Source organism: Acipenser ruthenus, unplaced genomic scaffold (genome assembly GCF_902713425.1).
Source record: "Acipenser ruthenus unplaced genomic scaffold, fAciRut3.2 maternal haplotype, whole genome shotgun sequence".
Classification (NCBI taxonomy): domain Eukaryota; kingdom Metazoa; phylum Chordata; class Actinopteri; order Acipenseriformes; family Acipenseridae; genus Acipenser; species Acipenser ruthenus.
Window position 1 is genome coordinate 155,001 of NW_026708111.1, and position 13,306 is coordinate 168,306.

Below are 13,306 nucleotides of genomic sequence, written 5' to 3' on the forward strand. Positions count from 1 at the left end.
GCATTTGAATGCTGAATGCGGTGTCAGGGTGTAAATTAATGAAACACGGGGGAGGTCTTTGTAATGTAACCGCCGGTCTCGAGTAACTGTAAAGGCGTTATATTATTATTATTATTATTATTATTATTATTATTAGAAACGCAGCATCGCTCCGGATAGAGGGTGGAGTATGGAAGGGACTTTCCTAACGCGACGCTGTGAATCACTGCGACTCATTTAAACTGTGCTCGGGGTAACCCTCCCCAAACACCGCATGAGTTCCTAGTGTCTGTGCGTTTCATATATATATATATATATATATGTATGTATGTAATATTAGTATTTTCTCCCCTCTCCCTGTGGTATTGTCAAAGTTAGTCGGAAAGACTTTCTGTGTGGTTATGTTTCATTTCATTTTATTTCAAAGTATAGTCTTTCAAAAGTGTAACGTTTCTAGGAGAAAACAAAAACCCGACAGAAACACACAAAACGACATTCTCGTTTTTACAGTCCCGGCAGTCTTACTCCGTACGATTTCGTTGATATGTTTATTTAAACCCGGGATAATTCTGGCTGCTCTTCTTTGCACTCTTTCTAGAGCAGCAATATCCTTTTTGTAAACTAAAGTATATTAGAAAACTGGGTAAACTAACCCTTATGAAAGTTTCTCTCTCTCTCTCTCTCTCTCTCTCTCTCCAGGACAATGATGTCAACAGAACCGGGCCTACCCCAGAACTGAAGAAACGGACCTACAGAACTCTGCAGAACCACCCCAAACAAAAACCCCACACGCCCCCTCCCCCCACCCCATTCTACCCCTTTCCCCTCCCCTATCCCCCCACCCCACCCCCCCTTCTTACCCTCCTGGACTCCAGAACCAAACCACAGACAAAACAAACAGACTCTTACAAAGTTTCTGGTCGGGTCTGCAAGCGAGGCTGAGCAGGGGCATGGAGCAGAAGAGAAGCCCGCTGAGAGGCAGCCCTGACCCAGACGGGATCTCGGACAGACCCCCGGGCAGCCGAGAGGGGGACGGAGGGCAGGAGGGGGGAGGAGGAGGAGGAGGAGGAGGAGGGGGGGGGAAGCCGACAGAGGAGGAAGACAGCAGCACTCCCGCGGGCGGCAGCAGTGATGACCAGAGCAGGGGTGTGTCCGCCTGCGGGACCCCGGCCTCAGCCCCCGCCCCGCCTCCCCCCCAGGAGGGAGGGCAGCCCCAGCAGTTCTCCATCAAGGAGTCCAGCTTCTCCGAGGGCAACGTCAAGCTGAAGATCGGACTCCACGCCAAGAGGACCAAAAAGCCGCCCAAAATCCTGGAGAATTACGTCTGCCGTCCCGCCTTCAAGGCCTCCGCCCCGGCCAGGCACCCCCGGGGAGGCAAGGGGGCCAGGGGGGGCCCCGTCAGACCGCCCGGGGAGGACGGGGGCAAGCCGCCCTCGAACCAGAGTCTGTCTCCTGCTCCGCCGGGGACACTGTCTCCCTGCCACGCGGCCAGACGGGTGAGCCAGCATCAGTGTCTAAAGCTGTATGGTGCGGGTGAGGTCGGGGGGGGCGGGGGGGGCGGAGGGGGGGGGGAGTGTTTTGGGGTCTCTGTGCTGCTGTAGGTCACAGTGTTTTGGGGTCTCCGTGCTGCTGTAGGTCACAGTGTTTTGGGGTCTCTGTGCTGCTGTAGGTCACAGTGTTTTGGGGTCTCTGTGCTGCTGTAGGTCACAGTGTTTTGGGGTCTCTGTGCTGCTGTAGGTCACAGTGTTTTGGGGTCTCCGTGCTGCTGTAGGTCACAGTGTTTTGGGGTCTCTGTGCTGCTGTAGGTCACAGTGTTTTGGGGTCTCCGTGCTGCTGTAGGTCACAGTGTTTTGGGGTCTCTGTGCTGCTGTAGGTCACAGTGTTTTGGGGTCTCCGTGCTGCTGTAGGTCACAGTGTTTTGGGGTCTCTGTGCTGCTGTAGGTCACAGTGTTTTGGGGTCTCTGTGCTGCTGTAGGTCGCAGTGTTTTGGGGTCTCTGTGCTGCTGTAGGTCACAGTGTTTTGGGGTCTCTGTGCTGCTGTAGGTCACAGTGTTTTGGGGTCACCGTGCTGCTGTAGGTCACAGTGTTTTGGGGTCTCTGTGCTGCTGTAGGTCACAGTGTTTTGGGGTCTCTGCTGTAAGTCAGTGTTGATCTCATCTCTCTCCCATCCCTCTCTCTCACACACAGACAAAACGCTCAGTGAAATGCTGAGTGTGGATTTTCTCACCAGGTTGCTTTGCCCTTGTGAATTGTGAAGAGCAATGATAGTGATGCCCAGGGCCTGTGCAGCGTTTGCATCGCCCTGCCTGTGTGCATCGCCCTGCCTGTGTGCAGCGTTTGCATCGCCCTGCCTGTGTGCATCGCCCTGCCTGTATGCAGTGTTTGCATCGCCCTGCCTGTGTGCATCGCCCTGCCTGTGTGCAGTGTTTGCATCGCCCTGCCTGTGTGCATCGCCCTGCCTGTGTGCAGTGTTTGCATCGCCCTGCCTGTGTGCAGCGTGTGCATCGCCCTGCCTGTGTGCAGTGGGTGCATCGCCCTGCCTGTGTGCAGCGTTTGCATCGCCCTGCCTGTGTGCAGTGTTTGCATCGCCCTGCCTGTGTGCAGTGTTTGCATCGCCCTGCCTGTGTGCAGTGTTTGCATCGCCCTGCCTGTGTGCAGTGTTTGCATCGCCCTGCCTGTGTGCAGTGTGTGCATCGCCCTGCCTGTGTGCAGTGTTTGCATCGCCCTGCCTGTGTGCAGTGTTTGCATCGCCCTGCCTGTGTGCATCGCCCTGCCTGTGTGCAGTGTTTGCATCGCCCTGCCTGTGTGCAGTGTTTGCATTGCCCTGCCTGTGTGCAGTGTTTGCATCGCCCTGCCTGTGTGCAGTGTGTGCATCGCCCTGCCTGTGTGCAGTGTTTGCATCGCCCTGCCTGTGTGCAGTGTTTGCATCGCCCTGCCTGTGTGCATCGCCCTGCCTGTATGCAGTGTGTGCATCGCCCTGCCTGTGTGCATCGCCCTGCCTGTGTGCAGTGTTTGCATCGCCCTGCCTGTGTGCAGTGTTTGCATCGCCCTGCCTGTGTGCAGTGTTTGCATCGCCCTGCCTGTGTGCAGTGTTTGCATCGCCCTGCCTGTGTGCAGTGTGTGCATCGCCCTGCCTGTGTGCATCGCCCTGCCTGTGTGCAGTGTGTGCATCGCCCTGCCTGTGTGCATCGCCCTGCCTGTGTGCAGTGTTTGCATCGCCCTGCCTGTGTGCAGTGTTTGCATCGCCCTGCCTGTGTGCAGTGTTTGCATCGCCCTGCCTGTGTGCAGTGTTTGCATCGCCCTGCCTGTGTGCATCGCCCTGCCTGTGTGCAGTGTTTGCATCGCCCTGCCTGTGTGCAGTGTTTGCATCGCCCTGCCTGTGTGCAGTGTTTGCATCGCCCTGCCTGTATGCAGTGTGTGCATCGCCCTGCCTGTGTGCAGTGTGTGCATCGCCCTGCCTGTGTGCAGTGTTTGCATCGCCCTGCCTGTGTGCAGTGTTTGCATCGCCCTGCCTGTGTGCATCGCCCTGCCTGTATGCAGTGTGTGCATCGCCCTGCCTGTGTGCATCGCCCTGCCTGTATGCAGTGTTTGCATCGCCCTGCCTGTGTGCATCGCCCTGCCTGTGTGCATCGCCCTGCCTGTGTGCAGTGTGCGCATCGCCCTGCCTGTGTGCAGTGTTTGCATCGCCCTGCCTGTGTGCATCGCCCTGCCTGTGTGCAGTGTTTGCATCGCCCTGCCTGTGTGCAGCGTTTGCATCGCCCTGCCTGTGTGCATCGCCCTGCCTGTGTGCAGTGTTTGCATCGCCCTGCCTGTGTGCAGTGTTTGTCAGACAGCACAGCTCACTGCAGCTCAGCGAGTGGCTCTTGAATGAAGTGTTTTTATAGCTGCGATGGATTCAGACTCTCCTTGTCTTCTTTTCATATTTATCAGGGTTTGGACTGAAGTGCAATGAAGAAATGACCCCTCTGTGCAGATACACACAGATATACACACACAGATATACACACACACACAAATACACACAGATATACACACACACAAATACACACAGATATACACACACACACACAAATACACACAGATATACACACAGATATACACACAGATATACACACACACACAAATATTATTATTATTATTATTATTATTATTATTATTATTATTATTATTATTATTATTTGTTTATTTAGCAGACGCCTTTATCCAAGGCGACTTACAGAGACTAGGGTGTGTGAACTATGCATCAGCTGCAGAGTCACTTACAACTACGTCTCACCCGAAAGACGGAGCACAAGGAGGTGAAGTGACTTGCTCAGGGTCACACAATGAGTCAGTGGCTGAAGTGGGATTTGAACCCGGGGACCTCCTGGTTACAGGCCCTTTTCTTTAACCACTGGACCACACAGCTTCCTGCTTCATACACACAGATATACACACACACAAATACACACAGATATACACACACAGATACACACACACAGTACCCACACAAACAGAAATGCACAGTGATACACACACAAATACACACAGATACACATAGGGATACACAGATACAGACACACACACACACACACACACGCACGCACACTCTCTCTCTCACACTCAGTGACTCACACTGACTCACTCGTTCTCCCCTCTGGTATTCCCGGCAGTAACTGAGCTCAGATTTTCAGAAGCGGCTTCTTTCTGTCCCCCTGTCGTGCACAGAGACCCGCCCTTTCCTGCCCGCGGTCATTTCAAGAAACACAGAAACAGAATGAAATCGATGACCTCGTCGTACTGTGCATCTTAAACATGAGAGTCAGCTATATATTATAAAGACATTTCAGAGGGCTGGATCGCATCGATATCAGGGTCTAGTGCTATATATTACAAAGACATTTCAGAGGGCTGGATCGCATCACTATCAGGGTCTAGTGCTGTATATTATAAAGACATTTCAGAGGGCTGGATCGCATCAATATCAGGGTCTAGTGCTGTATATTATAAAGACATTTCAGAGGGCTGGATCGCATCACTATCAGGGTCTAGTGCTGTATATTATAAAGACATTTCAGAGGGCTGGATCGCATCAATATCAGGGTCTAGTGCTGTATATTATAAAGACATTTCAGAGGGCTGGATCGCATCACTATCAGGGTCTAGTGCTGTATATTATAAAGACATTTCAGAGGGCTGGATCGCATCAATATCAGGGTCTAGTGCTGTATATTATAAAGACATTTCAGAGGGCTGGATCTCATCACTGTCAGGGTCTAGTGCTGTATATTATAAAGACATTTCAGAGGGCTGGATTGCATCAATATCAGGGTCTAGTGCTATATATTATAAAGACATTTCAGAGGGCTGGATCACATCACTATCAGGGTCTAGTGCTGTGTATTATAAAGACATTTCAGAGGGCTGGATCGCATCACTATCAGGGTCTAGTGCTGTATATTATAAAGACATTTCAGAGGGCTGGATCGCATCAATATCAGGGTCTAGTGCTGTATATTATAAAGACATTTCAGAGGGCTGGATCGCATCAATATCAGGGTCTAGTGCTGTATATTATAAAGACATTTCAGAGGGCTGGATCACATCAATATCAGGGTCTAGTGCTGTATATTATAAAGACATTTCAGAGGGCTGGATCGCATCGATATCAGGGTCTGCTGTAAGACATTCCCACCTCTGTCTCCCACATTACATCAGCACCGGGCAATGAGCCAACAGAGACAGATGGGAGGAGAGAGAGAGACTCCCTCGGCTCGGATCGCTGGAGCTACACTCCCTCCTCCCAGTCCCTCAGCTCTAACCACTAGACCACACAAGACTCCCACTGCACAGCGGTTTGATCCAGTCCTGGTTTGACAATGAGTTTGATAATAAGACAGGTTTTCTTTCTCTCATCTCAGGGACCCCCGAAACTCGCCAGGAAAGCCGAGACCAAGACGGACACCCCCTCTTCGGGGGACCCTGCAAACCATCTCCCATCAGAAGGGGAGGGCAAGGGGGTGGCATCGAAATGCCCTCCAGCTACCCCTCTCCCCTCGGAGCCCCGCGACTGCACCCCCAAACCAGCCTGCCCGCACCCGGGGCGACCCTTACAGGAGGGTCCCAAGGACCGGGCTCCACTCCTGAACGGGGCCCCCACCGTCACTGAGAAGCTGGCCCAGCTGATTGCCACCTGCCCCCCCTCCAAGTCTTCCAAAGGAAAACCACGCAAACCAGGAGCCCAGCCCTTAAATACAGGGGGAGCCGCAGTCCCAGCCGCGGCCACAGGGGGCGCCAGAGAGGCCAGCCTGCCCAGGACTGAGCTCTCCAACCCAGCCAGGGAAGGGAGGGGGGAGGCCATCTCCCCGAGAGCGGTGCCGGGGAGACCCGGGTTCAAGCCCAGCGTGCTGGAGAAGTTCTCTCCCTCCCCCTGCTCTCCCACCTCCTCTCCCTCCATCTCCTCTTCCTCGAGGAAGGACCCGGCCGCGTGCGACTCCCAATCGGCTCCCCCGGGAAACAAGAAAGGAAACCCGGGGGGGCAAAGCAAGCGGCCGGACCTCTCGGGAAGGGAGAGCGGGCCGGACTGTCGGATCGGCGCAGGCAGCAAACAGAACCCGGTTTCGAATTTCACTCCGGGTTCGAACTCAAACCCAAACTCTAAATCTTCATCTTCTCGTTCTGAGCAGCGGGTGTCAGTCCTGGACGAGGGTTCGACGAGGAGGCCCCCTAGTGGAAGGGACAGGCCAGCCTCGCCCCCAGCCTCCGTGACCCCTGCCTCTGTCAGGGCATCTGCCCCCATCCCCCCTTCGCTGGCCCTCGATGCCCCCCCAGACAGGGAACAGAGGGGCAGGCTTCTCCCCTGCAGAGGCAGCGCCCCCCCCTTTGGCTTCTCCCTGACTGGAGCAGCTCTGGAGAAAGATGCCAGCTGCCTCAGAGCGCCCCCTGTGGACTCTATCAGGCACGGTGGTGGGGCGGCTAATAAAAACAGGAGCCCCAACCGCTGTGTCTCCTCGGGAAAGGGGTCTTTGGAAACCGCAGCACCTTGGAGGATCTTACAACAAGCCCCCCCCCAGCCCCCCAGAACAGGGACCCCCCCCGTGAAACCAGCTTCACAAACCGCGTGCGCCGCGCCGGAGACAGACAGCTACGCGCCGCGGCCTTCTCCCGCCAGCCCGGGCCAGGAAAGCAGGCCACTGAAAAAGAGAAAAGGACGGCGCCCCCGCTGGACCAAGGCGGTAGCGCGGGCCGGGCTGCACCACCAGGAAACGGAAGCGGGTCCGAGACCGGATCAGGAAAGGACTCCGACGGGATCCGACCAACCGCGGCCAACCAAACCTGACAAGAAGCTGCCGTACCCCCTCCCTCCCCCTGCTCCCCCCCCAGCCAAACCCCCCAAACCAGCGGGCCGCCCCCCGGGCCCCGCAGCCGCTGCCCCAGTGACGCCACCCCCCGTTTACAAGCCGAGGAGGGGTCGCCCCAAGTCCAAGATGCCCCGTCTGGAGGGCCCCTCGAGAGGGCCTCTCAAGATCCCGTCCTCCAAACTGTTCTCCTTAAAATCCTCCAGCGAGGTGCATAGGGACCCCCCCGTTCTGCAGCCAGAGGTCGACTTGCACCCCGCGATCCACAGGCACAGCAATACCGCTCACAGCCTCTATCGCAATAATAATAATAGTAATAATAATAATAACAATAATAACAATAACGTCCCTCCTCAAATCCTCGTCCCGCTCCCCAGAAAAAGAGGGCGCCCCAAAAGGCAGCAGGGTCCCCCAACTCTTCCGGAAGAAAGCCAGCCCCCGACTCTCGCCCCTGCCCTGGAAGGTCCGGGGAGGGTAGGGGGAGGGGTAGAAGACGGACCCCCCTTCCGCCAGAAAGGGACCGGGCAGCTCCTGATGAGATCCATCATCTGCAAAATCAACAGGATGAAGACGCTGAAGAGAAAGAGGCTTCTGAGCCAGATACTGTACCCTGCCCCGACCCCTGCCCCAGCCCAGGAGGGAGGGGCAGTGAGAGGGAGGGGCAGGGATAGAGGCCGAGGGAGAGGGAGGGGTAGAGGGAGAGGGAGGGGGGGCTGCGGAGTAGGGAGACCTCAATTCCAGGCTCCCCAATCCAGACTCAGCTCTGCGGTCTCCTCCCTGGCTGCGACTTTCGGGGCCCGACTGGGCCATCAGATCAACGTCAGCAAGAGAGGGACCATCTACATGGGCAAGCGTCGCGGGCGCAAGCCCAGGGCACAGGTCCCGGAGGGGCAGAAACCTGCGTCCCTATCCCAGCCCCAATTCCAGCCTCCCTCGTCCACCCCCTCGGAAGCGCTGCAGTCCTCGGCTTGCTCCCAATCCTCCTCCTCCTCCTCCTCCTCCTCTTCCTCCTCCTTCTCTGGAACCAGCGGAGGCCAGAGCCCGGTCAGCAGCGATACCGGTTTCGTCGAACCCGGTCCGGCCCCCCTCCTGATGCATCACCATCAAACCAGCCAGCAGCACCGCCAGCAGCAGCAGCCACCGCTGGGGGCCACAGCAGCTGCCCAGATGCTGGCCTTAAAGAAGTCTTGCAGCAAAGGCCACCACCATTTCTGCCATGACGGCCACCGGTACTTCCACGCCGCACCCCGCGGGCCACCCCGCAAGCAGCCCAGCTCCCCGCCCCACCACCCTGCCGAGCTGAAAGAGGCGACGGCTTCCCCTGTGAGCGAGTCCCATTCCGAGGAGACGGCGCCCAGCGACAGCGGCATCGGCACGGACAACAACAGCACCTCGGACCGGGGGGAGAAAGGGGCGGGTGGGGCGGGGGGAGGAGGGGGGCTGACTGCGGGGCTGGGACTCGGTTTGGGAGGAGTGGGGGGAGGGATAGGGTTGAATTCGGACCCCAGAAGGAGACGGCATTCCCTGCTCCTGACCGACCGTCCTTCCCCGACCCCTTCCCCGGAGGATCGCTGCTGCTCCTCCCCCCCCCAGACAGGTCCCCCCCCCCTCCGCCCCCCCTGCCGCTGCCGCCCCCCCTGTGGGTCACAAAGAGAAGCACAAGCACAAGTGCAGGAGGCGTGGCCACGACCGCGGCACCTACGACAAGCTGAAGAGACAGAAGAGGAAACGTAAGAAGAAATACCTGCAGCTGCGGTCCCAGCAGGACCCGGACTTCCTCGCCGAGCTGGAGCTGATTATATCCCGGCTGGCTGAGGTCAGGATCGCCCACCGGGCGGGGGGGTTAGGGAGCGGAGGGGGGGGGAGGAGCAGGAGGAGGGGGGGGGTTTGTCAGCCGCGTCCGCAGCCCCAGCAGCTCCAGCCCCACCCCACCCTCCCCACTACCTCCACAGAGATTTGCTCCCCACCATTTTCCGAATCAACTTCAGCGGGTTCTACTCCCCGCACCCCGCGTACCCCTGCGACTCCCTCCACTACGTCCGCAAGCCGGACCTCAAAAAAAAACGGGGGCGCCCACCCAAGATGCGGGAGGCCATGGCTGAGGTGCCCTTCGTTCACGGGCTGGGGTTCCCTCTCTCCGGAGGCAGCTTCTACCACCCCTCGTACGGAGTGCCTTACTCCCCAGCCCCGCTGACCGCCGGACCCCTGGGGCTGGGCTACTACAGGGGGTACCCCCCGCCGACCGCCCTGTACCCCCACACCCCCCCTCCCCCCCAGCACTCCCCCTCCTTCCCCTCCCCTCTCCCGCCTCCCCCTTCCTACATGCACCACCTGCTGCTCAACCCCGCCAAGTATCACAAGAAGAAGCACAAGCAGCTGCGGCAGGACGCCTATCTGGGGCGCTCCCCTCTGCTCTCCGTGTCCGCGTACCCCGGCCTGGCCCCCGAGCCCTCTTACTGCTGGCTTCACGAGCACCGGCACAAGCACCGGCACAAGCACCGCGAGCACCGGGCCAGCGGCTGCGTCGACCCGGGACAGGACTGCGCCAGCGCGGGCAGGACGGCCGCCATGCTGGAGTCTCTGCGTCGCTACCGCTACGGGAAGGAGCCCCCTCCCGCCCCTCCCCCTGCTCCTCCTCCTCCTCCTCCTCACCACCCTCCCTCCTCCTCCTCCACCTGCCCCTCCCCTTCCTCCCCCTCCTCCTCCCCTCCGTCCGCGGGGGCCGGCGAGCACTACAGACGCAAAGACCAGGCGACCCACCGCTGCCACCCCTCCTCCTCCTCCGGGACATTCCCCAGCCCCCACCCCCCCCACTCTAACGCTTGGTCTCGGAGGACGCCCTGCGACAGCAGCCCGCCCCCCCCCCACGCTGGGTCTGGGACTCGACTACGCCCCCCTTTCCTCGGACGGAGGGAGTCTCTGTTTCGCCCGCGACGGCTCGGGGGGTGAAGAGGAGGGCGGCGGCCAGCAGAGGGCGCCGGGCTCCTCCCTGATGCTGCTGCATCACCACCCCCTGCCCCCCCTCCACACGAACCTCTTCGCCAGCGCCCTGGGGAGGTGTAAACAGGGTGTAAACACGGCCCAGCCCAGGAGGCGCGGCCCGCCAAGCTCCTCCCCCTCTTCAGAGAGCCGCTACGCCGGATTGGACAGGCCGCTGAGGAAGGACCGTCCATCGTCCGCGGAGAGGCGGGATCTCGCAGGTAGGTGTCTTATCCCTGGTGTGGGTAGCTGCGTGTCCACGTTTGCTGAGCCACGTCTTAGCGTTCCCGTCTGGTGAACAGGAGACCCGTTGTTTTTTTCGGAGCGCTGGTTTGGCGGTTCGGGTGTAAAAATAAAAATCAGTTTTTTTTTTCGTCGTCTGTTATGTAACGGAACAGGAAACCCATCTCAATTGCAGTAAACTTAAATAAATAAAGAATAAAAAGGCAAGTACTCTGAGTGCCAGTGTTTTAATGGTTTCATTGTGTGTGCGAGTCCTTACCCCAGTGCTGCTGTCTGACTGGGAGGGAGGGGCTGAGTAAGCACAGACTCTCTCTCTCTCATTGACTCACTCTCTCACTTCCAGTAAAAGCCACGTGTTTGGTACCCTGGAGAGAGATCCAAAGCCACGTGTGCATTCATAAAAAGTACAGAAATAAAGAACAAATACAAATAATAATAAAACATTTTTAAAAAAAGCTGACAGGAAGTGAATCTACGCTGCTGTTGTTTCTGGACGGGGATCAGAAGAGAGAATGTGGGGTTTTGGCAGCGAGAATTACTGAACACTAACTGGAAACATGTGGCCTCCCTGCCTCCCTCCCTCCCTCCCCTCTCTCGCTCTCTCCCTCCCTCCTCTCTCCCTCTCCCTCTCTCTCCCTCCCTCCCCTCTCTCTCCCTCCCTCCCCTCTCTCTCCCTCTCCCTTTCTCTCCCTCCCTCCCCTCTCTCGCTCTCTCCCTCCCTCCCCTCTCTCCCTCTCCCTCTCCCTCCCCTCTCTCTCCCTCCCCTCTCTCTCCCTCTCTCTCTCTCTCTCTCTCCCTCTCTCTCCCTCCCTCCCCTCTCTCGCTCTCTCCCTCCCTCCCCTCTCTCCCTCTCCCTCTCCCTCCCCTCTCTCTCCCTCCCCTCTCTCTCCCTCTCCCTCTCTCTCTCTCTCCCTCCCCTCTCTCTCCCTCTCCCTCTCTCTCCCTCTCCCTCTCTCTCCCTCCCTCCCCTCTCTCTCCCTCTCCCTCTCTCCCTCCCTCCCCTCTCTCTCCCTCCCCTCTCCCTCCCTCACTGTCTTTTCCTCTGCCTTCCTTTCCCCTCTCTCTCTCTCTCTCTCTCTCTCTCTCTCTCTCTCTCTCTCTCTCTCTCTCTCTCTGCCTCACAACCGTTAAAATTATGCAAGAACCTGAGTGAAGCAGACCAGTGTTTGGGCTCTAATGCCTTCTTAAGTCAGCTTGCTTCAGTGTTTTGTAGGTTGTTTTGAAATTCTGATGAAGCGTTTTTTTATTTTAGTTTTTTTTAAATGTTTTCATTTGCAACTTGTAACAAGAAATCTTTTATTTATTTATTTATTTAATTATTAAAAAAAACAAACAAAAAAAAACATGTGTTTTGTTTTTTGTACTGCAGGTGGCGGTGTGGCGACTCGCGTCTCCCGCTGTGGCTCTGGCGCCCCCGAGTGTCCGGAGGTGGTACTGCAGCATCACCCCGGCGCCTCCTCTGCCATCGACAGAACCATCGAGCAGGTCGTCACCGGCGCCCACAGCCCCTGCCGGCCCCCCAGGCAGGGGAGCCCCCCCCGACCGGGACCCGGGTTCAGCAGCCAGGTCCTGACCACCAAGCGCAGCCTGGATCACGTCAACAAGATCCTGAAAGCGAAAAAACTGCAGAGGCAAGCCAGGACTGGGGGCAACACTATTGCAGTGAAGAGAAGACCGGGACGCCCCCGAAAGCACCCCCTCGCGCCCCCTCCGGAGCCCCCGGCCCCCTCCCCCAGGCAGCACCTGCACAGGGGGGCCGCTGCGGGCCTCCCCCACCCCCCCGCGCCGCCCTCCTCCCTCCACAGGGGGGCGGTGCAGAGCGAGGACACCGTCTCCGATGTGATAGAGGCCGTGGTTCAGGGTCAGCATAGGAAAGGGGTGAAGAGGAAACAGGAGGAGGAGGAGGAGGAGGAGGGGGAGGAGGGGGGGAGGAAGAGGCAGGGCGGCCCGAGCGAGGAGCCGGGCTTCAGCAGGTAAAGAGATCGTTAGTCTAAACGCAGTCTCATTTCCTGCAGCATCTCCAGTTCAGTGGATGCAGTTCCCTGCCAGTCGGCTGTATTGAATTCTTGTTAAATTGTTCTCCCCCCCCCCCTCCCCAGCTACCTTGAACCCAGGTCCGAGCGGCCCCTGCCCCTGGAGGATTGTGGGAAGCCGCCGCAGGCTCAGGCCACGCCCCTCACGCACTCGGCCAGCCAACGGGAGAAGAGAGCCGCCCGACCACCCAAGAAAAAGTACCAGAAAGCGGGTCTGTACTCAGACGTGTTTAAGACTGCAGAGTGAGTATGAGGGATACCAGCACTGACAGGGTTAACAGATTACTGCCCGAGCTGCAGCCCGCAGTGTAGCATCACCCAGAGAAACACAACAAATACTGCATGAACGGGATTGAACACTGAGGGACTTCATTCTGTACAGAGGGGGTGGAATTCAATATGTTAACAAGGGAACATTATTCAGCAGCTTTCATTGGACTCTATGAAGCTGAGGGAGTTCATTCTATATAGAGGGGGTGGAATTCAATATGTTAACAAGGGAACATTATTCAGCAGCTTTCATTGGACTCTATGAAGCTGAGGGAGTTCATTCTATATAGAGGGTGTGCAATTCAATATGTTAACAAGGGAACATTATTCAGCAGCTTTCATTGGACTCTATGAAGCTGAGGGAGTTCATTCTATATAGAGGGGGTGGAATTCAATATGTTAACAAGGGAACATTATTCAGCAGCTTTCACTGGACTCTATGAAGCTGAGGGAGTTCATTCTATA

At 57.3% G+C, this 13,306-nt stretch overlaps 1 pseudogene; it reads left to right on the plus strand.

The window, feature by feature from the left end:
- The window catches only part of LOC131729633 (histone-lysine N-methyltransferase ASH1L-like), a 16,214-nt pseudogene extending 3,074 nt beyond the window's left edge, over positions 1 to 13,140 (plus strand).
- The last annotated feature ends 166 nt before the right edge of the window (positions 13,141 to 13,306 follow it).